At 42.5% G+C, this 13,857-nt stretch overlaps 1 protein-coding gene across 2 annotated transcripts in view; it reads left to right on the forward strand.

Moving 5' to 3' along the window:
• Positions 1–9,960, forward strand: part of cd276 (CD276 molecule) — a 65,620-nt gene extending 55,660 nt beyond the window's left edge. For both annotated transcript variants that reach the window (XM_041937971.1, XM_041937979.1), the window contains one exon: positions 9,126–9,960. The gene's annotated coding sequence lies outside the window, so the exon portion shown is untranslated. The remainder of the gene's footprint in view (positions 1–9,125) is intronic.
• Positions 9,961–13,857: the final 3,897 nt, after the last annotated feature.

The raw sequence follows: 13,857 nt of genomic DNA on the forward strand, positions 1-13,857 counted from the left end.
AAGACAATATATACAATATATACTCAGACATTCAGTACCATGGACAGTTCTTCTCCTCACACTGTAGGTGCTTGATTTGAACCGTGGCCTGCTCCGGATTAAGCGATGCCCCAGATGAACAACCTGACAGGAAGAAGAGTGTTGATAACGGAGCACAAACATGTTAGTAACTGGGCTCTTATTGTAGGACAGGTACAGAATCGTTGGTGTGAGCAGACTGAGAGTAAACTCATCGGTGCAGCCGCATTACATGGAATCATCAAAGAATATACTGTATATGGGTACATCTCTGAGATACCCGACCAGAGATGCTTCCGTGCCTTCTCCTAAATCCCGATGTCACTGCACCTCGCTCTGTTGTGTGTCACCTTCTGCTGGGTGCATGACCATTTTGCTGCAGCTTCTCGTGGCTATGTTTGAATATTGGATAGCCAGCTGTATAAGGCTGAGTAATGGCTGTATTCCCTATTTTGTAATGACTCCACTCTAGGAGCAGGCTGACCTGGAGCAGCAGTAATACAGCGGTAGGCAGGCAGGCATTACCGATAGTGATTGGAGCCAGGGTGCTGGCAGTGTTGGACCCTGTGGCCCTTGGAGAGAGGAATAGGACACTCCCAGTACCAGCCCCATGTTCACTCAAGCATGGCCGACCTGTGTTAGCTACTATGTCCCTCCCTGGATGCAGCACATGGACCTCTATAGGCCAGGAAAGCCCCAGACCCTGGAGCTATTTTGGGAAAGCTACAGCACTGTAACCAACAGAGGGCAAGAGTTGTGATGGCAGAGGATATTTTTGTACTCAAAGTTTTTTTTTTTTTCTGAGGAGAACAATATTTTTTCATTTTGTTGAGACAGATGTTTTGATATTGGATGCTGATATTTTTAGAGGCACTCCATCAATTTTGATTTGACAGACTTTTTTTTTTCAGGATGATGTTGGAGTGATAACATGATGGTCTAGCTGGTCTGTCTTTTGTCAGAAAATGAGGCACAATTTGATGGTTAAGCTGTTGGTGAACATTTCCTGCTGTTAAGGACAAGTTAAAATATATTCTGCTAAATTGGGAACCTGTCCTAGAAGTTCTCACATGCTTAGACTTTATAGCATCTTAGAAGCAGAGCATACTTTACAGTGTGTATTTGGTGTCCATGTCTGTACATGTGTGTGTACAGGATGGCTATTTGTCTATTGCGGAGGAGGTAGAGAGCAATAACCTAGGTGACACCGCTAAGTCGCACCACTGTCTATGAGTCACAGTTACTCACATCAGCATACAGTATGGACCTGCGCTATGTCTGTTCTCCACTGTGCCTCGGCTTTAATAACCAGCAGTTTGGTGTCAGTTGTGTGAATACTTTTTATTACAAGGTTGGACAGTTACAGCTTGTTTTTATTATACCCTGATTGGTCATTGCCATAAAGCCGCAGCATGCAGAGTGAGTCGAAGATGATGGAAGGTGCCGAAAGTAATTTCCTGTAACTAGCCAAAATAAAGTCTGGCCAGTAGGAGTCAAAGAGAGGACATTTGTCATTACTGTAGTATCCACTGACCTTCACCGAGACCGTTAATGCTCGGTAATATCCTGCACGCCCCTGGACCTCTCTGCTGCTGAATCATCCTGGATCAATTATTCTAATATTTGTGTGGCAGTTTTGCTATCGATTAATGCATTTATGCAGAGTGTGGCATACCTTATTTAATAAAGCAAGGCGCTGCATTTAATTAAGCCATTTTTAGAGTCAGACGGCACTTTGTTTTCATAAACCTTTGCCTTATCGATACGTGTGTTCATTCGTGACTTACGTTTATCTGCTCGAACTTTTATTGTTTCATTACTAGCAGCCCAGTCCACATAACACAGTAAATGACTATCTGCAGCACACTCAATATTTTTTCAATTGTACTCACTGCTTTGTTGCCATTTTTAGTGGCTGGGACTCGCTCTGTCATAAATACTACATAGTGATCATTATAGCACCTTAGTACCTCTGGAAACTTAAACAAAAGTAGAAACAGCAGTGTTCAGTGTTTGGAATTGGCATTTGAGGCAAAGAAATGTTCTTAATCACACAATATCTGTTGTTTTCCCCTTTTTTATTTATCTGTTTATGAGTTTATCTGTAAGGGACGATGCAAGAACAGTGTAAGAGGTTACAATACCATGACACAGATGTATTGCATAAAGGATTTCTAGGATTTCTTTTTCTACTTAAAAACATATCGTCATAACTTACGAACAACAAAACCTCTAAGCAGGCTTTAGAGGAGGAGTTTTACATTCCACTCTCCCATAAATGTGGGTCAAAATCCACAATCGCCTGTAGTACACACTCCAGCCATCTGCCAAAGCTAATGTGATGCTTCAGAGGACCGAGTGAGTCAACTGCTTATTTTCCAAAGTTATCGTCTTTTTAGTTTGAAATGCCCTCTTTGTATTTGCAAGTGGAAGGATACTCACTCATAGTTTCACAGTGTCTGAGTAATGCTGGTTCTGGCAACACTGGGGAAAAAAAAAAAAAGCTGAATATTAGTGTTATTGTTCTTTGGGAACTGGAGTTAACGCATCACATCACACAACTGACTCATCTGACACACACACAAAAAATATCTTAAAAGTAACATTGTCTAGAGAAACCTTACAACTTTCCACTTCTTATGTGTAAAGGGGAAATAAGGAATGGCATTGTGCAGAACATAGGCCTAGCCAGAGATGGCTGCAAATGAGGAGAATAAATATTCAAAGGCACACATGAAGGGAATAAAGAAAACTGAAATGAGGAGCAGCGTGGCCGGTCCCGGTCATCTGCCTTTCGATGAATTCCAATGAGAGTGAAGATTACATTTTGATTACAGATTGGCCCTATAGGTGCAATTAGTGCTACATAATGGCCCTTCCCCAGCTCCTTCTGCAGAGTTGTGAAATATTGATTTAATTCACCCCTATATATTCACTTAAAACTCTGGACTGCCATGCAAAGAATATATCTCATTGTTATACTTGTTTGAAGTAAAAGCTCAGGGTTTACTCTGCCGTAGTTTTGCAGCCTGCATAGACAAGGTCCTTTTTCAAAGGATGGGAAGAGCTAAAAGGTGTTAAAATAGAGTGAAATTTGAATTTAGAAATCTAGTCTAAATGTATTTTAAATGCCTGGTGCAGCCAGGAGTATGATGTGAGCTCTCCGATGATCAGATTTTTTAGTTGCTGAGAAGAAGATTGGAGCAGTAAAAGAAGCAGAGGGGGGCTCCTGCAGCTCCTCTCTGCTCTGTGTGGCAGGTGAGGCCCGGCAGACGCTGATGATGTCAGACAGGACACTTACGTTGGACTCTCCCCAGGGAGGTGTCTTGAAGTAGAGTTTGACTCACTATTCCAGTATCTCTGATCTCTGCATTATTTATGCTTTTGTCTCAGCCATTTATCAGCAATTTTATACCTCGCAGCCTCATTCTCCAGTACATCTCCTGTGATGGAATAGGCTGCAGCGATGATAGCCTCTGAGGGAAGCCAATAACCCAATATAGTGGCTCACATTGATATCAGAAAACTGTGGAATGGACAAGTGTGCTGCGTAGCAATCTCTGCATACTTTTGAAAACCTTGGCAAACATCCATTCACATCAAAATGGTGCATTGAAAAATAAAATATATGAGGAAAATGCTGTGCTGGCTCCACTTTCTTACCTTTATATTAATTTTAGGACATGAAACTGGTAAAATGTGAGCTGCGGTCGGAATTGCACAGCAACTGAATCACTGATCAATGACAGCTAATGAACGCGGCAGGAGTTCTGCTCTGTTTGCCTCTCGACAGAGAGCTGCCTTCTCCAGAGAGCTCTGTCTCTCCTGTTTTTGCCAGAAAAGCACAGGAGCCTTCATTGAAACCAACTGCCTCTGGGCTCAATTAACTACCATAGATTACTCATAATACTGATGAGAGACTGTGTACAAGATCAGCGGTGTGGTGAGGTTGAAAATCACACACACACGGAAGCGCACGCATAGATATAGACAACTGGGACATTGTGATGCTGAGATATGCCATGAATGTATGTATGAACGAAAAAGGGTTATAACAAGCGAAAAAAAAATATTGTATCGACTTCAATAGAAGTGATTATCCCCGTAATGAAAATAGACAATATCTGCATACACAAACATAAATCCTCTGAGGCTGTTTTATTCTCTGAGGCCTTATGCACCAGCATATGAACAACACATGGAGGGATTAAAACTGATAAACAAAAAGCTGCACTGGATCTATAGTCCTCATGATTATCTGTAATGCTGTTAAATGTAGCATCCATGTAGACTGACGCACAGCCGGCGACACCTGTGACCCCACAGCACAGAGTTAATGCAGCACATGTATGTCTTGCGTTGTTGTCGAGAGCAACTGAGAGCTCCATGGTGATGACATGGTTTGCGTTGTGTGTGTTCACCGGGTCACGGCCTTTGTCGCAACCTATTAGCATCACTTGGTATCCCTCACCGAGGCCCTGCCTACCCAACGTGTCTGAGGAGCCAACATATTTTTTATGAACAGTTGTCAAATTCAACAAGTTCTGCTGTTTTAGCAACATGATATTCGAGTCTTGCCCAAAGACGTAGGAACTTTTGCACATTTTCACTCTTCTGTTCACTGCAACCAACATCAAACTAGTTTTTAAACCTGAGTGGCTCTTGTCACATGCAGGAGCTGGCATTTTTAAATGGATCCCAGCCTACTGTTCACAACAGATAACTGTCTAAGACAATGTTCAGCAGCAGAGAATTTACAGATGGCACGAACCTAAGCACTGAACAGCCCCCCCACCGTGATGAGAATATGCTAAACATGTTGCTTATTGAATGGTGCGATGCCTCTTAAGTGTAGCTTTCTAAAGTGTGTGCACATTATCTTAAAAGTGCAGGAGGAGTTGCACATGCTCAGACACGGGGGAACTTAAACGTGCACATCTCTGCACGCTAACTGCTCTTTTTACTGCAGGAGTAGATTAACTAATGAGACAAGGAGAACCATGATCAAACGCTTGGAACAAGTCATTCAAATTCAAGTGCACAGAAATGATGCTGTCTGAACAGACTTTATAATACTGACTTGAGAATTTCTTTCTTTAGACTAATACATAAGAACTGATTTTATTATATAAATTTATTTTTATTGCATTTCATGCAGCTGATTAATGGTGTACTGGTGAATATTCAACCTGTCAATCAGCTTGTACTCTCATTTGTTATTCTTTCAAATTGTCTGCGTGTGTCACATATGACTTTTTCAATTATTGTCTCCGGGCCGTTTTTTTTTTTTTTTTAAGCAATTACCCGATTGTCTGTGTAATTTCCATCCCTCAATTTTACAGTCTGTGACATTGGCAACTACAGGGTGTAACAACGCAGAAGACTATCAGCAATTGTGCATCAGGCCGCAATGGCTTATCGCTATAATAATGGGTTACAGTACAAACAGTATCATTTTGTACAGTATTAAAACATTAATGAAGAAAAAAACATTGCGATTGATGTTTGAGGTGTCACTGCAGCGTAGACCTCTGTGCATGGCCATGATGGACTGAAGTGTGCAATGAAATGGGGTTGAATGTAAATTCACTGACATGTCACAGTCCTTCAGCCATTGCTCAGCTGTGCTCAGCTCAGCCTACAGGGTAACAGGCATCGTCATGCTGCATCAGGGAACAGCACTGGTGGAGGATGGTAGCTAGTCATGTCCTGCCTGGTTCTTTAATATTCCTCCAGATTAACATATTGGGAATATAAGTGGTATAGGGTAAATGATTGACTTGCCTTTCAAGGTGGCCGGCGTCCCGGTGTGAGCACAGAATAAACTGTGACGCTTTCTTCCCCCCTCCCTCTGCCTTTCTCCTGGCACTGAGTCACCTCGCCTTTGGGGCTCACCGCCAGAGTCTCTACAAACGATCCTTTACTGAAGTGAAGAATCAAGATTAATGCACTTCCACGTTGCACCCAGGCTCCAGGCGAAAAAGTCTTCTAATTAACACCAGGGGGGCTGCAGGCTGCTTTTGGAGAGAGGTCGAGGATGGGGTACCTCGACCATGGAAAAACAGCTGATAAAGGTGTAAGATTTTGAGGGGTGATGTATGCTGCTGCTCTGGAACAGTGGAGTGGTAACAGGATGACCTGTCACACACCTCACTCTGGCTTATTGTCATTGGGATAAAGTGGAGGGGCCTGTAGCAAGAGCTGCTGCATTACTGCATCATTTATAGCATTCATAGTGATCATTGTTATACAGTGTGACCTATGTAAATTATCACAGATGCAGATGACTGCACTTATTTTTCGCACTGGCCTGCTCCTGCAGAGACTTCTACACATTTCTGCAACACTGCTTTCTGCTGAATAATAATGAGACTGTAACCCCAATTAAATGTGTTAGTCTAAAGAAATGCTAAAGCTAACATTGAGAAGAACAGTTAGACATTTTGAAAATTACGGTTAGAGAGCTAGATTAGAAGGTCGATGGCATTGCGATGTCTGTATGATAAACATGAAGCTCGAGCTTTAGCAACTGTTAGCTTAGCTTAGCACAGAGCCTGGAAACTTATTCTTATAATAATAGCTTTAGATGACATGAGGTGAAAATAAATAGTAAAAGCCTTTTAAAGATTTGTCTGATTATAGTGTAACTGTATGTCAGGCATAAGCCTCAGCAACGTTCTACAAATCAGACACCCTAATGTTTCTATTTATCGATCAGCTGTCAATTAGGATTGGTAATTTCTAATGACACCGATGTTCATGTAACTGCCGAATTGTTTTTTTAAAAGAGGGGGCTGTAGAAAGGGAGAAACAATGCAATACTTTAACAAATTGGTGGCGTATTTGGAGGCATACACCACACAGTTTACTTGAAGGCTGTGTATTCACAGCCTACTAATAATAGCTGTTTGTATTTCTTCCCACGCTGATGATACTAACCGCTATTTAAGAATATATCACACCCCGTCTTGTGTCCTGCAGTTCCCAGGGGATCCTTTTTCCATGGCAGCCCCTTTACTGTATATTTAGCCATGTAAGAGATTTGTTGAAATGTAAATGCATCTATAAAAGCAGGTGTGTGTGTGTGTGAGTAGTGTACATTATACTTCATAATTATTCATTCTTGCCCAAAGAAATTGTCACGGTGTGTTTGATCATATGGGAATAATCTTTAAGTATCACCGAGGTTCAGCTGCTTCCTCGTTATCCCAAACACTTCTCCAAGGTTATTCCCAAACATTTACTTTCATAGTCCCGTTCGTCTTTGATAGCTACTCCGATTGTTGTTTCTGTCTGTGTCTAAAAGCAGCCGGCCAGCTGCTTTTTTAGGTGTGATGCTCCACAAGTATATAAATAAAAAAAGCGGGAGGTTACCGGCAGGGAGAATGGAATATGGCACTTACATTTCGGTGTAAATGAGGAAAGAAATGGGCACAGTGTGGATTTACAACGGTTCATTAGATTGGATCCACTGTGCCGCTGTATCTTTCATGTGAACAATCTCCTATAGCTCGAGTAAATTAGTGTGCAATCTCGTGTACCTGCTGTAAATGAATCTGTCCATCAGCTTGTGTCTCAGGTGTTGGAGTGGAGGAGCGGTTCTGCCCTGCCATAGCTGCTTTGGATTCTCAGACAGAGACGAGCTGTCCATTAAACACTTAACTTGGAGTTTACTTTTTGATTGCCAGGGTTTAAAAAAAGGCATTTATAAATAAAAATCTTTTCAAGGTGGCTGCTCCTGTTATTCTAAATGAGTGGGCTGTAGGTGTTCATCCAGTGTCTTTCATTTCACCCCTGACCTGTGGACTCAACAGCTAGCGTGCCTCCTCTTCCAGGGGCACGTAGAGGTAAATTTGAATCTGATGAGAAAATGGATGTGTGAAAATCGTGCTGTGTTCATTTGGGTGATGGATAAGTTGGCAAGTCGGATTACCCTCTGACACGGAGCAAATGGAAGCCAGGCTGCATTTTCAAATGCGGCGCCGCTCTGCGAAACAGATTCCTCTGCAAGCTTTGCAATTTGCAAAGATTCCTATCATTTCGAATGACAGGCTGTATTACTATTTCAGTTTTTGCTTTGACATTTTGAAGCTGTTAGCGATGCCCTGAGGGTTTCATTTAGGATTTATCCACATCACACCAACCTGTCATGTGTAAAATGTAATAAAGGGATGATAATGAGTGTCAATTAGGAGGTAGGAGAAGCTCACCAACAGAACTATTTTTGTATTTCTTGTGATAAAATATTAGGATAGACACAGTGAGTGCTTCAAACACGAGATTACACGTCCGCAGAGTCAAAGCTACTCAAGTTACAGTATATCTAAATCAAAAGCAGCTTCGTGACAGGTTCAGACAAGTACAGCTAAGGTCTTAATGGAACACAGAGCATGAGCAGAATGAATGTCTTCTGCCATGAGAGATTATCAGCTCCTCTCAGGGTGTTTACGTTGGATAGCTCGCCAGGAAACAGAAATGAAAAGACCCGTCCTGATGGGCAAGTCCACTGTTTTCATTAAGAAGTCCAGTTGCATGCAGATGCAGCTGACTGACTTGAATAATGTATCTAAAAACTGAACCTCCAAGCATATAGGCAACTATATTGCTTTTAAAAGCTTCAAGTGGGAGAGCTTCATGTGTGACATAATTAAATTCCACCCAAGTTAATTCAAACTGTTTAATGATGCAGGGAGAACAATTTCTTTCGCTGTGCTAGCAGTGGGGTGGTCCACAGGGGCTACGAGCGAGGAGAGGCATTAGAGGTGCAGCACTTGTGCTACAAAGAGGACGCTGTCTAGATGGAGAGAGACATGAAGGTTGTAGCATCCCTGGAAACACAGCTTCCTGATGGTGTCATTGTTTATTTAATGATGCCAAATTCACTTGTTTTTTCCATTTAGTGTTCTCCATTTTTTCACTACCACCGTTTTCTTCACTATTACTATTAATAATAATGTTATTATGAGTACTCTGCATGTGAAGTTATGGGGTCAGCTGTTGGTTAGTGTGACCAGCCTCCAGTGTTTCATTATTTTGGAAATCTAATATCCTCTTCCACAATGAACGTCCTGACATTATACGCATTGTATTTTTGTGTCTTTTTCCAGGAGTCCAGGCCAGACGGCAGGTAGCAGATGAGTCTGGCGGGTAATCCCACTCCACCTATCCATCAACCTGGAGACTATTTCCAGCGTCCCCCTACAGAATGTCAAAGCCTCGCTGAGCAGAAGATGAGTCCATCAAATTCTTTCCGAGACTGTCCCTCGAGTTCCCATCAAAACACAAAAACGTATCATGTGCCATTACTTTCTATCGCCGCGGCAGCGAGTGAATGCAGTTCAGTGGGTTGCGTTGTAGGCAGTATGCAAAAGAGGAGCTCTGTTTGAAAACCACATGATGTGACAGGATCCTCGCTCTGTCGCTGACATCACTGCGTATGGGTTGTGATGGGGCATGTGCCAGAGATCTCCTGTCTAATAGGAAGTGAGACACTTAAAGAGATGACCCTGCCTCAGTAGCCATCACTGTCTCTCTGCCAGAGAGAGAGCTTGGCTCTCCTATTACTCTTGCACTTGCTAATTAGCGTCTGTCGCTGGACTAACTTGTACCTGTCAGAGTGTGCCTCTCTCCTATATTCAGTAACTTGAGGGAATTGAAATTGAATGCCAGCTGAGCTCCAACAAACTGCAAATGGTGCATGGGATACTCCCTGATTTTCTCACTGACCTGACAGCCTTTTATGTAAGAAATTGTTTTTAATGAACAGCTCGTTTCTACTCCTCGTGTGAAATGTTGTATCTCTTCCAGGCTAGGGGCTGTACAGGTTGTTTTACTGCATTTTTTTTAGGTACTTGAGCAAGTCCCCGTGCCATATGTCCATGTATGAATGCCAAAGCCATTTGTGTCAGATAACCCAGTGCCTGTTTATATTAAAGAGACATGGTGAAACTGCTTGGTCATTGGTAATTATTGGTCCCATTCCCGGGGCCACTTTGTGCTCATTCAAGCAGAACAAGGTCGAGTTTATTGCAGACATTTCTTCACCCACAGGATTAGCCGCGCTGCTCAAATTCATCCTTCCTCTTTTCCATTAGTTGATTTATCTGCCGACTAGACTGCTCTACATAATGAGTAAAACATGAATTATGGTCAAAGTAATACAAATATTTCATTTACATGCAGATCAACACTGACATGTTGAATTGTTCCCAGTTAGACGCAGTCCTATTTTAGGGCTAATCCCTCTCTGTTTGCAGATGCTCAGTCATCCCAAACGTTTTACTTGTTTTGAATAATGGATTTTCTCTGTGATTGTTTGTTGCTGTCATATGCGAAATAGCTACCTTGCATCAAGTGTGACTTGTATAAGTAGTGCAGAAATACCTCCCCCAATGCAGCCACACACACACACACACACACACACACACAGAGGAGCACGCACACATACTGTGTCCTCTTCCTAAGCTGGATGAGACTGTTGATCAAACCCCAGGCTGTGCCCAAATGCGCAGATCTCTCTGTACAGTAGCCCTTGACCTTGCTGTGTGTCCTCATGGCCCAGACACCCGCCTGAAATTAAATTACAGATTAGTGGCTCCAGGCCCAAAGAGGGGTTTATTTGGTTGGCCCCTCTCTGAGAAGCGCTCATTCTCTCATTCAGGGACTGGGAAAAAAATGTCACGGGATTTAAGGAAGAAAATGCCAGTCTTGAAGACATTTTCTTTCTTCTGACTGTGAGCGCTGGAGCCAGTGGTCCCCTCAAACTGAAATGTCTACAAAGACTTCTAAATCTTATATTTAGAAGATATAGGAGCATCGGATGAAGGGCCAGTGGGAATGGGTTTGGGAGTTGGTTGGAAGCGAAAATGGTTGTTTGGAAGCGAAATTTAAAAACAAAAACATCCTAAAATAGGAACTAAAAGTCAGGCTGAAGGGACAGTGATGGAACAGCAGCTCACTGCTTCTTTAAACCCCGCTGAATGTACACCGTGGAAATTAAAAAATCATTCTTGTGAGACAAAAGAAGCAAATGCCAAGCCCTCATTAATTTGGAAGTCTGTCAAGCCTTTCACCGTCCTTAAGTCCAAATTATAACATTCAAAGATGTGACCACCAGGTGTCAATCAAAAGGAAAAAAAATAAATCATGAATATGTGGCAGAAAAGGTGAAGCTGAGTCTGAAAAACTTCAATTACAGTTACTTCAATAAGTTCAGAAATACAACAGTTTCTCACTAAAAAGGCTGACTTTGGATGACAGTCACTTGATTTGGCCAAATCCAAATACTGAGACTTCATGTTGGCTGAACTATGGTGTGCATTTTGCCATCCATCTCTTACAGTGTAATTGTGCGAGGGCTCGATCGCTTCATTTCCAGAATGGACGGGTGGAAAGGTTGCAGACACCAGTACCTCTTTAAAGGCACATACTGGCGTGCACCTGCCAACTACAGTTATTCACTTAACTTGCTTCACATGCGTAATTGATCTCACTTAATGTCACCCCTCGCAGAGCCAGGCACAAGAGGATAAATGTTTAAGACACCAGTGTCACATCTTCATTTATCTATCAAAATAAAACACTTGGCAGGGTTTGGAGCGGCCAAGCCACAGCCAGGAAGAACCCGTGGATTATATTGTCTCAGATTCAAAGTTACGCCACAAGATTAGAAAATAATGGTGCATCACAGAAAAAACTTTGTTCCCCGAGGCTCTCCGAGATGCAACCGTAAACCCACTCAGCTCAACTCAACTCCTGTAACCTTTAAAGCAAATGAGTTTTTTTGGTATTAGGCCTTATTAACATGCATTTCAAGTAGTTTCATGGTTAAAAAGTGAAGACCAATTACAATAAAATGGAAACATTGACCAGTATATCATCAGTGATTTGATCTGATAGATTCTCATTTGCTACCCACACTGCATTTTTAACTTTAAGTCCTCACCTCTGAAACTTGAATTTGTGATAAATTATGTCCCAAACTGATATAGATACAATCTGAATGAGATTAGAGCAGCATGACGTATTACATGTTGATCACAATCGTGCAATTGAAATCACTGTTTATTCAGACTGTCTCCTACATGATTTCAGTCGTCTGTTTCGGCTGCTGAGAGCAGCATATGTGAGCGTCAGGCGTTTCCAGTCCTGCTCTGTAATCACCGTGCTCTCAGGCTCTCAGGCTCTCTACTCGCAGCCCCCCTCGCTCTCCACTCATGGTGAGAGAAAACAGTTTGTGCCACTGCAAATGAGGTGAGAGTTGTGTTTCGCGGTGCTTGCATGTACAGGTACGGTGCTCGCTGAACTTTAGAGGTGGCGTGAGTGCACACAGAGTCGGCTGAGAAACACACAAACGGAGGTAAACAAGCGCGGACGTGTCCTCGGCAGCACAAATTCAGGCAGAGATGCGCGTGTGCTCACGTTGGCAAAAAATGTGCAGTTCTCCCAAACAGCTAGAGTTCCTGGCAAGTTTTGATCAGTTTAAACTGCCACACACACACAGGCACACACATAGGCACACTTCATGCGCTGAGTTAGCGAATGTTCTTATTGGGAACACATCTGTTGGCTATTTGTAGCTAAAAACAAACACTCCTGCAGTCATATTCACTCAAATAAAGCGAGGCCAAGAATCTGCCATCAATGCAGATGGTATGAAATGGTGTCTTGGAGCGAGAGAGAACACCAGTGCTCTCATATTTCAAAAAGCTCACCACACTCCAAGTCCTCACAGCTCACACAGCCTGGATCCGACTGTGGTCCACACACGCAGAAGATGTATATTAGCACTTCTGCTCCTCTGCGTTTGACTTGATTTGAACATGAGATCCTGGGAAAGTAGTCACTCGAATGGGGCCAGATGTGCTCCTTAAATTTTAGTACACAGTAATTGCTTAGTATGCTCCTTAGTAAATACCCTCCTTTATTCTTTCCCCCTTTTGTTCAGCACATACTTCAACGTAAGCATGAACACTTCTTCTATCCTTTCACTACAACAAGAATAATTTCTCTCCCCTCTATTAAAAGTAATGAGGAGGCAGCTGGCAGCTTCTCCCTTTCATACTTGCTTGTGGCCCATATTCTGTTTGGTATGGGACACCCGAGGTCAGTGGCTCTTGGTCTAAGTACTCTGCACCCAGAGCTCTGCTGGTTTCATTCAGTCTAATCAGGGACTGATTCCCACCAGGGGCCCAAAGCGAATGCAATTAAGTAGACGGTAGTAAAGAAAACCAGCTCCCGGACCAGGATTGAAGACCACTGTGTAATTGGTTCATTCATGGAATCGTGGGGTACTCTATCACAAGTTATCAAGGTGCATGGAAATAGCTTGCGCTATGGCCGGCAGTCAGTAACTCTGGGTGTAAGCATAGTATGTAAACACTTGCTAAGAATTCTGCTCACTGTGAGCTTCCTTGCATCATTTTTACGAGCTGCTGGGTTTGTTCAGCGCTTAAGGAGAAAACACTGCCAGCATTTTACACTGTGTTTTATTTCTCCTGAGGAGGCTCGATAATGTATTTAGTATGCAGAGGCTGGAGCAAAACATAAAACAGGCAAATCAACTGCGATAGTGATCTACCAATGTGGGGCTTTGAAAGCCAATAGTGAGACTATTGTTGTTGAGAATATTTTTGGGCTGCAGCCTTTTTTATGATGCTCGGAAACAGCATTGAGGTCATGTGTCTATTGAAATCCAGAACAAAAGTCTGCCTATCAACAACACACATGTGGAATGAAAGGAGTCTGTTAAAGAGAATAATCAATGTTACATATATGAATTTACAGACGTGGATTCACACTTTTAATTAAAATCCCAATTTCATTGTAAACATTGGAAAA

Source organism: Chelmon rostratus, chromosome 1, assembly GCF_017976325.1.
Source record: "Chelmon rostratus isolate fCheRos1 chromosome 1, fCheRos1.pri, whole genome shotgun sequence".
Lineage (NCBI taxonomy): Eukaryota > Metazoa > Chordata > Actinopteri > Chaetodontiformes > Chaetodontidae > Chelmon > Chelmon rostratus.